General features: G+C 32.9%; 1 non-coding gene across 1 annotated transcript; it reads left to right on the top strand.

Moving 5' to 3' along the window:
• The first annotated feature begins 465 nt into the window (after positions 1-465).
• LOC113461940 lies at positions 466-572 on the top strand. The gene has a single exon (XR_003384197.1). It is a non-coding gene; the product is annotated as a small nucleolar RNA R71 (small nucleolar RNA).
• The last annotated feature ends 12,355 nt before the right edge of the window (positions 573-12,927 follow it).

Here is a 12,927-nt window from a genome sequence, read left to right as displayed (position 1 = left end):
TTAGGATTATATGTTTCTGGAAATGGTCCTTTATAAGTATTGGTAAAATTTGCTTAATCATGCAACACTTCTTGAAAAGCAGGGATTGTAGGATAATACTTGGTCACATGTGCATTACTTTCGCAAATTCCACATATACTTTCAACAATAGTTTGTGCTTTTCCTATATTGGCCTTGCTTAATTCCATGGCTTCAACCTTCCTAGTTAGATTAGCAATTCTTACATTGACATCATTATCATCTTTAATAAGATATATTCCTCCTTTTGCATTAGGTGCTATTTTAGATTTTTCATTTTTATCTGTTGTATCCCAAGCTTGTGCATTTTCTGCTAAAAGATCAAAATAATCCCAGGCTTCATTTGGTTCCTTACTCATGAATTCACCGTTACACATCATTTCTACAAATTGTCTCATGTTAGAGGACAAACCATCATAAAAGAAACTAATGATCCTCCAAATTTCATATCCATGATGTGGGCAAGCAAGCAGAAAGTCCTTAAATCTTTCCCAACACTGAAAAAATGTCTCTCCATCTTTTTGTGCGAAGTTCATGATTTTTCTTCTAAGTGTGTTTGTTTTATGTGTTGGAAAGAATTTCTTTAAAAATTCTCGTGTCATTTCTTGCCAGGTAGCTATGTCCTAGGCCTTAAGGAGTGTAACCATGACTTAGCTTTTTCCTTTAAAGAAAAAGAAAATAACTTAAGCTTAACTACCTCTTCAGTGACATCAATAAAATGAAGTGTTGAGCACACTTCATCAAATTCTTTCAGATGCAAATAGGGACTTTCAGAATCAAGTCCGTGAAACTTTGGGAGTAATTGGATTATTCCTGGTTTTATGTCAAAAGCTCCCGCAGTAGTAGGAATAACCATACAGGATGGGGTACTGATCCTAGTGGGTTGTAGATAATCACGAAGCTTCTAATAGTAAGTCATCTTGAAATTCATTATCTCCCTGATTACTACCATTATCTTCCATTTGATTATTTGAATTTTGAACCATTAAATTTTTATCTTTTGATTCAACTCGAAATAATCTATTCGTTTTATCTCTCTCCCACAACAGCATATACTGGAATTTTATTTTATTATATATATATATTATTATTATTATTAATATTATTATTATTTATTTTTTTATTTTTTATTTTTTTTTGTTGGTATAAGTACCACCTAAAGAGATCTAAACAAACACTCTAAAAAAAAATTTAATTAAAATTAAACATGCATTAAAACATCACCCAATAAGTTCTAATGTTTTTCTAAAAAATTCTAGATATCTCCTAACTGGTTTGAAGATGACACCTGAGCCTCCAATCCGGTCTAGTAACCTTAGTCGACCAGGTAAGCTCCCAGGTAAGTGAAGGGGTCACGATGCGTGTAGCAAAGGTCCCACTTAAAACCCACTTTACTCGAACAGAAACTGTACCTCCCTTCAATCACTTAGAGAGACAAAGCTTGCCTAGACATCGACCCGGGCCACAGAGCGAAATTGGTGCAACTTTCAGTGGTCTTCGTCCTATTGAACTCGAATATCCTTAGGGGCCAACATCTAGTTGATTTTAATTAGGCTTAGGATATTTATGCACTGGGATGATTTTTGCGCTAAGGACGAGTGATGAAATTCCGACCTTATCTTTTTAATGGATTCAGCCCTTAGATTATTTTATGCAAATACTTTATACTATATGCAACAATCAAGAAGATTTTTAACATTTTATGTCATGACATTAAATTGCATTTGAATAGTTGATCAAGCAAACTAGCTAATTTTTTTATTTTTTTTTATTTTATTATTATTTTAATTAATAATTGTTTTTTTAACAAGAGTAAAATTCTAATCTAGGAATTAAAATAGGACTAGTATGAACAAAATAGGAAAAATAATTTAAATACTCACGGTCGGAGTTCGTTCACTCCGGGAATCCAAAAATTTGATTTTAATCTTCCTCGTTACTAGTCCTGCTTTGTGTCGTCCTTGAATCTGAAAAGATTTGAAATTTTAACCTTGTTAAAAATAAAGAAAAAATGAAGAACTAGAAATTAAAAATTGAAATTTGCAGCCTTTTTCTCGTTCGCATGTTGCAAATCCTCGGCAACGGCGCCAAAAACTTGCTACGATTTTAATCTTGCTCTTTTTAAAAGGAAAATTAAATGTAGAATACCCCAAGTATAGGGTGTAGCAAAGTAATATTCTCGGTGAGTTCGAGATCGAATCCACAGGGATTTGACAGTGAACAAAAACTAAAGGCTAAATAATATTCGGATTGACAAAAATATAACTAAGGCATTAGGATTCAGCCTAGCACTTAATCATGCTTTTCTTAAAATCATCTATTAATCATAATAAAATAGATTTAGTTTTATGGGCAGCATTACAGAAATTCTATTTAAAACTACAGGGATTTCTAAGCATCTGTCATACCCGGGGGAAATAACAAATCAAAGAAAATATATAAGTTTGAAATATTTTCTATCAATCTATTGCACCATAAATCAAATCAAAAACATTAAAATCCCATTGATGATTAAAGAAAATACATGAAGAAAATGCTAGGCTTTTTCCTAGCCTTAGCTAAAAGAGATTTAGCTATCCATATGAGATGCAAGCATTTTTATAAAAGGGATTAGCATAGAATAAATAAAATAAAGCATAAATCCTCCTCTCTCTTTTTTTTCTTTCTTCTCTTAAGAAAACAGAGGGCTCTGTTTTCTTTCTTTTCTTTTTTTCTTCTATCTTTCAATGGTTCCCTGGCTTCCTCTCCTTCCCAAATGGCCTCCTCCTCTTCTTGTTCCGTGTCCTCCTCCTGCCTCCACCGGATGCTAATCGGTTCCCAAAAAGGAATGAAAGGTTTCTCTCCCCGGCTCCCCTCCCCTCCTCCTCCGTCGCTGCTTTTATAGACACCTTCAGCGTGTTGAAGGTGTGGCTGGGAAGATGGAAGGACGCTGGAAAATCGCCGTTGCAACTGGATGGAGGAGATGCGGATGTAGGGGCGTTGGCTTCGGAGTTGGATCAGGGACGCGGCTGAAGCAAGATTGCTGGAGCATTGAAGCCGTGGATGATTCGGTTGAATGAAGTCTAGATGCCATGAATCGTTTGGGACTCTTCGGCTTCTGGAACGGTTCTCTGTTGCTTGGAAGCCACGGGTGGATGGCATGAAGTCGAATCGCTTGGGACTCTACCGCTGGAACGCATGGATGAGCTGGGAAGAAACAGGGGAGACGCTTGGAGATGATGAACGTTGGGAAGCTCCTCACAGCTGCTGGCTCGAACGGATGGAATGTGGCGACGGTTGGGAAGCTGAGAAGACTCCTCTAATGGCTGGAATTCATTTGTTGTAAAGGAAGTGGAGGGATGTTGAAACACGGTTGAATTAAAGAGAATGTGAACCGTTGGGACGTTGAGAAGACTTCTCGGCTGGGATTGTTCCTAAACAGAGGAGATGGAATATTGATCCTGTTTCATGTTCTGGGAGGTCTCGGTTAGTTGAGAAGTTTGGGAAATTTCAAAGTCCCCATGCTGCGGACGTTGGGAAATTTGTTGAGCTCGGGCTATCGGGCATTGGGCTGAAACCAGCATTATTGAATCTCTTGGATTACTTACACTCAAACATAAATAAACATTAATTAATTAATTTTATTAATAAAGATTAGCTATAATACTAATTAAAATGGTATGAAGATTGCACTTTTGTGCTCTCATCAAAAGTCAACTCAGCAGCAATGACATTGCTCCTTGAAATTTTCAGGGCTTCCTCAGTAGTTACCATCATATTCAATAGTTCAGTCTTAGTGCATTCAATCTTATTCATGTGGTAGTTTACTATAAACTGTCCAAATGAATCAAGAAAGGATTGCAGGATTAAATCCACTTGCAATTCCTTGTGCATAGTCATACCGAGCTGTTGACCACCTAATGGATTTTGATGAATACAAAACACGAGAGTATAATTTCATTTATCTTAACAATTTAATTGAGGATTTCATGTGTTTAATTAAGAATATTGTTAAGAAATGTCTAGGCAAGTTCTCATAATTTTTATGAATTTATTGAAGAATTTTTGAGTTGAAGAAAACAGATCAGGGACAGCCGAGACGTCTCCGGGTTGTCTCAGAGACGTCTCTGGCACAAACAGGAAGAACTGGCACGTCTGGAGACGTCTCCGGTACCTGCGGAGTCGTCCCCGCAAGTAAAAAGCAGACCAGCGGAGTCGTCCCCTAGATAGCGGAGACGGCTCTCTCAGGGTTTTCCAGAGAATGATTTTTTCGGAGATAAGGCAGCGGAGACGTCCCCTGAAAAAGCGGAGTCATCCCCATGCAAAAAGCGCAAACAAGCGGAGACATCCCCGTAAAGCGCGGAGACGTCCCCGGAGCGCGGAGTCATCCCCGAAGCAGCGGAGTCATCCCCATGCAAAAAGCGCAAACAAGCGGAGACGTCCCCGTAAAGCGCGGAGACGTCCCCGGAGCGCCTGGAACGCGACTAACAACTTTTTCAGGTTTGATTTGAATTTCAAACGTCTCTTTTTTGTGTCTAACGGCTATATTTGCTTTTTGGGCTATAAAAGGGACCTCTTAAGTGCTTCTTAACATCTTCTTACCAACCCAATACAAGATCATTCAAGAGAGAAGAGAGAAAAAGAGGTTCAAGGGAGTTAGTGCATTCAAGTGAAGAAATCAAGCGCCTTCAAGTTTTCCAACAGATTTCGTGCTCAACTACTCTCTCCCGTTTGGTATTCAAAGCTCACATTCAAGCCAACGCGATCCACATCGAAAGAACCATCATCTCCCACGCTTCCAACGGCTAAAAGGGTTCTTGCGAGTTCTATTGTTTATATTGTTATATTTGCTTGTTTAAGAAGCTTTGATTTGTTTTAAACCTTTATTCTAATATCTTGTAACTTGATTCAATCAAGGGATTGAATCAAGGGGTTAAGGTTGTGGTTGGTGAGCCTTTGGGAAAACCAACCGGGTTGGATTGTGAGCCCGTGAAAACAATCGGTTGGTTCGAGTCGGTGAGCCTGTGAAAACCGACCGAGTTTGTTGTGATCTCGTAAAACAACAAGTTGGGTTGTGAGCTTGTAAAACAACCGGCTGTAATCTGTAGGATTATAGTGAAATTCCCAAGAGGTCTTGGGGAGTGGATGTAGGTGCTGGGGTGCACCGAACCACTATATGTTTGTTGTGTTTGTAATGCTTCTTGTCATTGTCTAACTAACACACTTACTTACTTAGATAAATTGCTTGCTTAACTCTTATCCGCGCATCCTTTAGTTGCAAGCATATTCAATCAAGTCACGTTCTATACATCAAACTGTTGCTAAGTTTAACTTTCACTGTGCATCTGTACAACTTAGCATAATTAATCAAAAAGTTTCAAAAGCAATATAAAAGTTTTTAAAAGACCCAATTCACCCCCCCTCTTGGGTTGTATCTACTGGGCAACAAGTGGTATCAGAGCAGGTGCTCAAATATTATTTGTAGTCTTAACCGACTAGAGCCAAAGATCATGACAACTCAAATAGATAGTTTTCTAGGAGAAGGACAATCAATTGATACACCTCCACTATTTAATGGCTTAAACTATACACATTGGAAAATACGCATGCGCATTTTTATTCAATCACAAAACTATTACTTATGGAAAATCATAATAAATGACCTTCACACACTCTCTCAAACTTTTAATGAAAAGGACTTAGCACAGTTGAATGCTAATGCTATGAACATATTATACTGTGCTATTAAAGAAACAAATTTTAATGAAATTTCTGCATGCTTATCTGCTAAGGAGATCTGGGATACTTTAGAAAATGTTTATGATAAATCTCAGACTAGCTCACATGTGCTTCAATTATATACTAACAATGAGACTGCAGAAAAGGGTGTTGAATCTCCCTCAATCGAGTCGACTCCAAGTATCTCAGAGTCGACTCTCAAGTTCACCGAGTCGACTCCAATAAGGTCCGAGTCGACTCCGAGGCAAATCAGCTTCCTAAAGACAAAGAAGAAGAGGAAGCAAGAAGAAAGGAAGAAAGAGGTAAAAAGGAAGAGAGCCTTGACCAAGAAAGAGTCTAGCAAGAAAATAGAAGTTAGGAGCAACAATGATGATATTAGCTCCAAGGAACTACAAGAGGTAACCAACTTGTGCTTTATGGCACAAGAAGACAAGGTAAAATCTGAATCTACTCTTACCTCAAATGATTTTCAAGAAGAATTCTCTTATGATGAATTATTAAATGCTTTTCATGATTTGTATAGTGAATGTAGAAAATTAACTGTAAAGAATAAAAATCTTAAGAAACTAAATTCTGAAAATGAAAGCTTAAGGTCATTTTCAGAAGAATTGATTCAGAAAAATCATAGCTTAATTAAAGAAAATCAAAACTTAAGTAAAGAAATTAATCAATTAAAATCTTTTATTAACAAATTCACCGTAAGTTCAGAACGATTAAAAATGATGTTTGAAAGCCAATATGTTACTTATGATAAATCAAAACTTGGCTTGACTTCTTTACTTAACAATAAATCTCTAGAGAAAAAGGTTATTAATTCACCAAACAAACCATTAAATAAGATAACTTATTTCAAAAATGAAAAGGGTGGGAATAACAACTTTACCTATCGTTCTAGTATAATTAAATCAAATGGTAAGGTTATTACTATTAAACAGATATGGGTTCCAAAAGGAACCATATGTCCTAACTCTCAAGGACCCAAGCAAGCTTGGGTACCCAAAATGAAAATATGAGGATGTAGACATAGATGTGCCAAGATACCCATGGAACAAATAGAACCTTCATACAAATGGGTGCTCTAGACACACATCAAAAATGAAACTTAAAATATACTTATGAAAAGTAATTTTAAATGAAATAATAATAATAATGAAATCAGTAATCCTTGCATCTCATCATTATTTTTGCTTTAGTATTTGATATGAATTGCTAGTATTGATCAATTTTGTGATATAGAAAATACTTTTGGAAATATAATCAAATCATTTCATTTTATAATATACTTTACTCACTATTGGATAAGTTGCTAAATGATTAAACAATTTATTAAGAATAACTCTATGAATTCTCTATATGCTTGATTGAGAGTTTTTATCCATGGCATTATTGTTTAAATGATAATGTGTACTTGGTATGCTTTTGAATATATGCACTATGAATACCAAGATTAAAGAAACCATCTTTGGCATATAAAATCAACTCATGCTAGTATGTACTTAATCTCAAAAGACCTTGTCATTGCCTTACTTAGATTATCTTCTAAAAGGTCAAAGTTTGCTATGCATGTTAACTAAGGAAACAAACAAAATCAATTTCTAAATCTAATGATGTTGTTTCCAATACTAAGTTTTCAAAAGCTTACACTGGCTTTGTTCTTGGCACGTAAATTGAAATATTTTCTGCATTGGCACAAACTCACAAAAAGGGTTCAAATGAAAAAGGTTTGCAAAAGTATCATGGGATAGTCTTGAAAACCAATTTTTTATCAAGTTGTGCATAGAAAATAATATTGAATACAATTGTTTCAGCACCAAGGACACCATAAGTAAAATAGGATTAATAGAATTCTTGAAGAAATGAAAAGACAATTGTGTATGATAGTCATCTACTTAAATGATTTTTAAAAGCTATCATCACTGCTTGTCATACATATGATTTCTATTAAATCTATTTTTTTGATGAAAACTCTTTTTGATCTTCTGAAAAATAGAAAATGAACTATTGCATATCTTTCATATTTATCAGTAGTATATGTTATACTTGATATGGTTTCTTGAAAGTAATGCCAAATCTGATAGAGATATGTCTATCCTTGGATATCATTCATCAAGCAATGCATATAGAATATTCAATGAAAAGATTTTAGTTGCAGAAATATCAATTCATTTTATTCTTTATGAGACTAATGATTTATTATCAAGATACTAAAATCAAATTATATATGTATATGGTTAATCTTTTACATATAACAATCTGAAAATATGTTAATAATTAGAACCAAATTGAGCTTTTCAGAAATGCACTTAATGAAGAAAAATTGATGACTACTAAAAGACTAAATCAAGAAAAGATGAAATAGATCTTGATGAAATTCTTGCATGATTAGAAGTAAAGATCACCATTATCATTTGCTTGCTTTATGAGCTTTATATTCTATCAAATGAGTGTGTAGAATGGACTCGTATGTGCTTACTTTATTAAAGAAGATATATGTTAAATAACCACCATATTTGAAAACACTCATTACAAATATGATAAAGCAATATATGATTTGAAACAAGCGTCAAAAGCGTGATATAAAAGCTTAAGCAACCTTTTCGACAGAAAGTAATAAATCTATGCATCAAAAGAAGAATTTGTGATATCTTACTTGCTCAAAGTATACATTGATGACATCATTCTTGGTTCTACTAATGGAGATTTATATGAAGATTTTACTAAGCTCATGCAAGGTGAGTTTGAAATATGTATGATGAATGAATTAACATTTTTTCTCAAACTCCAAATTAAAACAAACAAGAAAGGGGATCTTCATTGACCAAAGTTAGTCCACAAGACAACTCTTATAGAAGATTGGCATGAAGAAGGTATGTCTATGACCCCATCTTGTAGAATTTGAAAAGGATGAGCAAAGTAGATCTATTGTTTTAAAGCTGTATTGAAGCATGATAGAATAATTATTTTATCATACAGTTAGTAGACCAGATTGTATGATCATTGTGTGCCCTTGTGCAAGACTTCAATCTAACTTTAATGAATCACATTTTATTGATAACAAATAAATCATAATCTGAATTTTGATAGAAACAACCGTTTAAGATAAGTTGATTAAAACTTAGCTAACATGTCTTATTGATAATTATCTTAAGCAAATAGAATCTAAGCTAAATTGATTCTGAAAATAAAAAAAAATTGATCTTGATAAATCTTCCTATTGCTTCACATGCTTGTCTTTGAACCATCTTGGTTAATGAAACTATCTCTTTAAGTTCAAGTGACATATGCTTGCTTATATTTAGGCAATCTCTTGAGTAAAATGACTCAACACTCAATTATTGTCATATCGTACGTTGAGTCATCTAGTTAAGAAATATATGGTATGAATGTTTTGTATCTTGAAGAAACTAATGATTTTCCTTCAAGAAAGAAAAGAATTTTGTTAATAATGTAGGATCTTTAAGCAAGAAAATGAGAGATTTCAACTTGAAGGAAACCTCCACATAAGATACAATAAACATTCACATGCAAACAAGAGAGAGGATCTTCTTCAGCCAAAAGTTCACACATAAGAAATCTAGTTTGGCTTGAAGAATATAGAATGAATAGGTAATTTTAGATACCTTTCTCATAAATTAATTGAGCAAAGTCAATAACTTAAATCTTATTATGGCATGATTATATTCTTTAATTATTAATTTTTGATATCATGTCTATGTGTGTATTGACTGACTTATACTTTTAGAAACTGTTTCATGGTTTGCCCAAACTAAATTATTTCTTTGCCTATATCATAACCATGAAATACACAAGTATATGCTTAAAATTTTGATGTAAAATAACTTGTGAGAAGTTATGAATACTTGAGCATAATGAAAATGTTGTTTGCATGATATACATCTATATGACACATAAGATTATTTCTTTATTCTGCTCTTTCATGTAAATTACTTGAGAATAACAAAAAGAGAGAGAGATAAAGAAAAGAAAATAGATATTCAAGAGAAGTAAAATCTAAGTAAAGGCAAATACTTCAATCTTGAGGAAAAGCAAAACAAGCATAATATATTTGGGACATTTGTGAGCATTCTTTTGGAAGGGATAAAATCCATAATTAATTACACTTAAACAGGGAGAGTTTGAAGTAAACATTTTAACCTTTCTATATTGCTCATCATAGGGATGGTGCCAATGGGGAGGCTAGTGGTAGTACCCGGCACTATTTGACCCAACTATTCGGTGTAGGGCATATTAGGGACGGCACAAGAGGGAGGCTAGTGGTAGTACCTCGTGCCCCTTTCCAACTCCACCGGATAGGGAGCAAATAGAGTATAGAGCATAAGAAAGTTAAAAATGAAAGACAAAGTAAATGAAAGTATATAAGAAGAATCAAGTCAAATTTTTAATCACTTGAAAACACACTTTAATGATGAAATCAATGCAAAATTATATAGAGGGAGTTTATTTGAAAAGAATTGATTTTGATCCTTGACATGCTTGTTCTTAATATTTTAATACATGACTTAACGCATAATATATTTTGCATGTGACATAATGTCTTGAATTATGGGTTCTCAATATTTTGTAATGCTTCATACTTGGACAATTTGATTGAATGTTTGAAATGATACATAACATCTTTTGTTTGGTTCTATTGGGAAGAAATTTCAGATTTGTCATTAACAATCATCCCTAAAATCTGAAAATTGAATAAAATTGTAGAAAAGGATATCTCTATTTAGGGAAAATGAATTGATTCTGTTTTTATCCATCAACTTGCCTAAATTTGGTATATAATGTTCTAAGTTGTACCAAAACTCAACATTAAATACAAAGAATCTGAATATGCTCTTATATGTTTGAAATATGAGTTTTCAATCGTAATGGTTTAAGATGAGCTACAATGAGGAAGATACATATCTCAAATTATGACTTTGAAAGCTTCTATTGAAAATCTTTATGAAATTCAGAATCTGATTTTGTATAAAAGCTTAAACTTAATATGATTTCTAAATAAAGTCTTAATTTAAGAAAAACAGAATTAATTTTGATGCCTTGGTTGATTGCTCCGATACGCATCCGAAACATATCATTTCTTATCTTCAAAGTATACTAATATTGGTCTAAATGATGTGTCTTTCAATGATCTTGATTGCAAGCAAAGATTTTTAAATATATGACTTTATTTTGATATTAAAAAATATTTATTGTGCTTCATGTATACATTGTTGAAAAACTATGATTAAGAAATTGAGTTCTATAAATATATGAATATTTCAATGATCATCTATATGTTCTTCTCTCCTATATTATTAAAGACTTCCATCAATAGAGTGAATGATCTTAAGGCTAGAAATATTTCAGCTCACTCAAATGATTCTAAAAGAAAGAAAATGTAAATGCTTTTGAAAGAAACTGAGCTTCAAATGAATCATTTTCTGATTAATATTTCTATACATTTTCTCTAAGATTAGGAAAAAGCATAACTTATTCTTAAAGGATTAGAAAGAGTGATTTCTATAAATTTTGAATAATTCTAGATCACTCTACATTCTCGATAACATAGAATTTCAGTTTTATTCACATTTATCATTAAAATCTGAAATTCAACCAAAGGAAAGAATGATTAAAGAGGAATGTATCTTTTGAGGGGGAGCTTTAGATATCTTATCCTAAAGTTACCTTAATTTGATGCATACCTTGATTTTCATGGATTGATTTTGATGAACCTCCTTATATTGCAATACTTGCTTTAATCATAAGTTTATACCTTGAGATGAGTTCTATAGAGGTTGTCTTATCTTAAACCTTGAGTCTTATGAAAATAAGCTGATAATTATAGAAAATATATTTTTGAGATTGACAATTTTATTGAACATTATCTTCAAATTCTAAACTCTTAAATGGAATGATCAATTAAGGGGGAGAAAGAAAATTTCAGAAGGAGAGATCTTATGGAACTTAATCGCATAAATCTATAACTAAAGGAGAGGGAAAGAATACTAAAAGAAAAGTGATCCTAATACTCTCCAATATGTATCATCTGAAATTTAAATCTGAAAATCTTTATGATACACCTTGAGGCTTGTTATTTGGTTAGTATATCTTATGCATCACTCATGAACCAAATTGCAATTCAAATAGTTGATCTTAAGAACCTCTAACTTAATGAAAAAAGGGGGAGAATAATATGTTGAATTTTCTTGAGTATCTCATAGAAAATCTATTTTGAAATTCACTAATGAGTCCTAATTGGGTTGATCTTTAGAACTTCAATTTTGTGCCAATTCATATTTCTCTTTAACAAATTGTGCTTATTTTCTAAAGAAATAAAAGAAAGTCTTTAAAAGAGCTCTAAGATGTATCAAAAATTGCATGAATTCATATTTTGGTATTTGTGCCCCAATGCTCTTATTATCATAAAAAGAACTTTGAAATAATGATCCAACATGATGATATGTCTTTCAAATATATAAGTTTTGATCCTTTACTCTGAAAATCAATTAAATTGCTCTCATGTTGATAAAATACTCAATAGATTGGGCAAAAGGTCTTAAATGAACAAGCTTTCATACTTATTGATGAGAGGTTAGATTTCCACTCATATTTTTTTTCTTGAATATCATTTGTGGTACTTCTTGAATTAACCTAAGGAAGATTCCACCTACACTTGATTAGAAAACTATCTTTGTTCTGCTCTGAAATTATCTTAATTGGCTCTGATCTATGCTCATTAATCTGATTCTAATATTATTGCCTTGAGTTATATGATTCATATCCTTGCAATAATTTGACATGCAAATCAGAGTACAATAAGAAATATTTGAGTATTCTTATCTTTGTGCTTAATGTTTCACTATCTTTTTGATGTTGTCAAAAAGGGGGAGAAATATTTAAGTCTATGCTCATAATGCTTTGTGTTTTTGAATTGAATACAAATCAGCTGAAATTGAAATGTGTTAAGCTGATTAAATCTAAAGCATTATCATGAAGTATGTTTTAAATATATATGCTTTCTACTTCATGCAACTTAGCTATGCATTAGTTCTAGAACACAATATATTTTATATTGCACATACTCAAATACTGTGTATATGTTTAAATCTTAAATTTTGCATATACTCAGTGTTTTGTCATCATCAAAAAGGGGGAGATTGTTGACCACCTAATGGATTTTGATGAATACAAAACACG

The sequence above is a fragment of the Phoenix dactylifera genome, chromosome 9 (assembly GCF_009389715.1).
Source record: "Phoenix dactylifera cultivar Barhee BC4 chromosome 9, palm_55x_up_171113_PBpolish2nd_filt_p, whole genome shotgun sequence".
NCBI lineage: Eukaryota > Viridiplantae > Streptophyta > Magnoliopsida > Arecales > Arecaceae > Phoenix > Phoenix dactylifera.
This window is presented reverse-complemented; position numbering and strand designations above follow the sequence as displayed.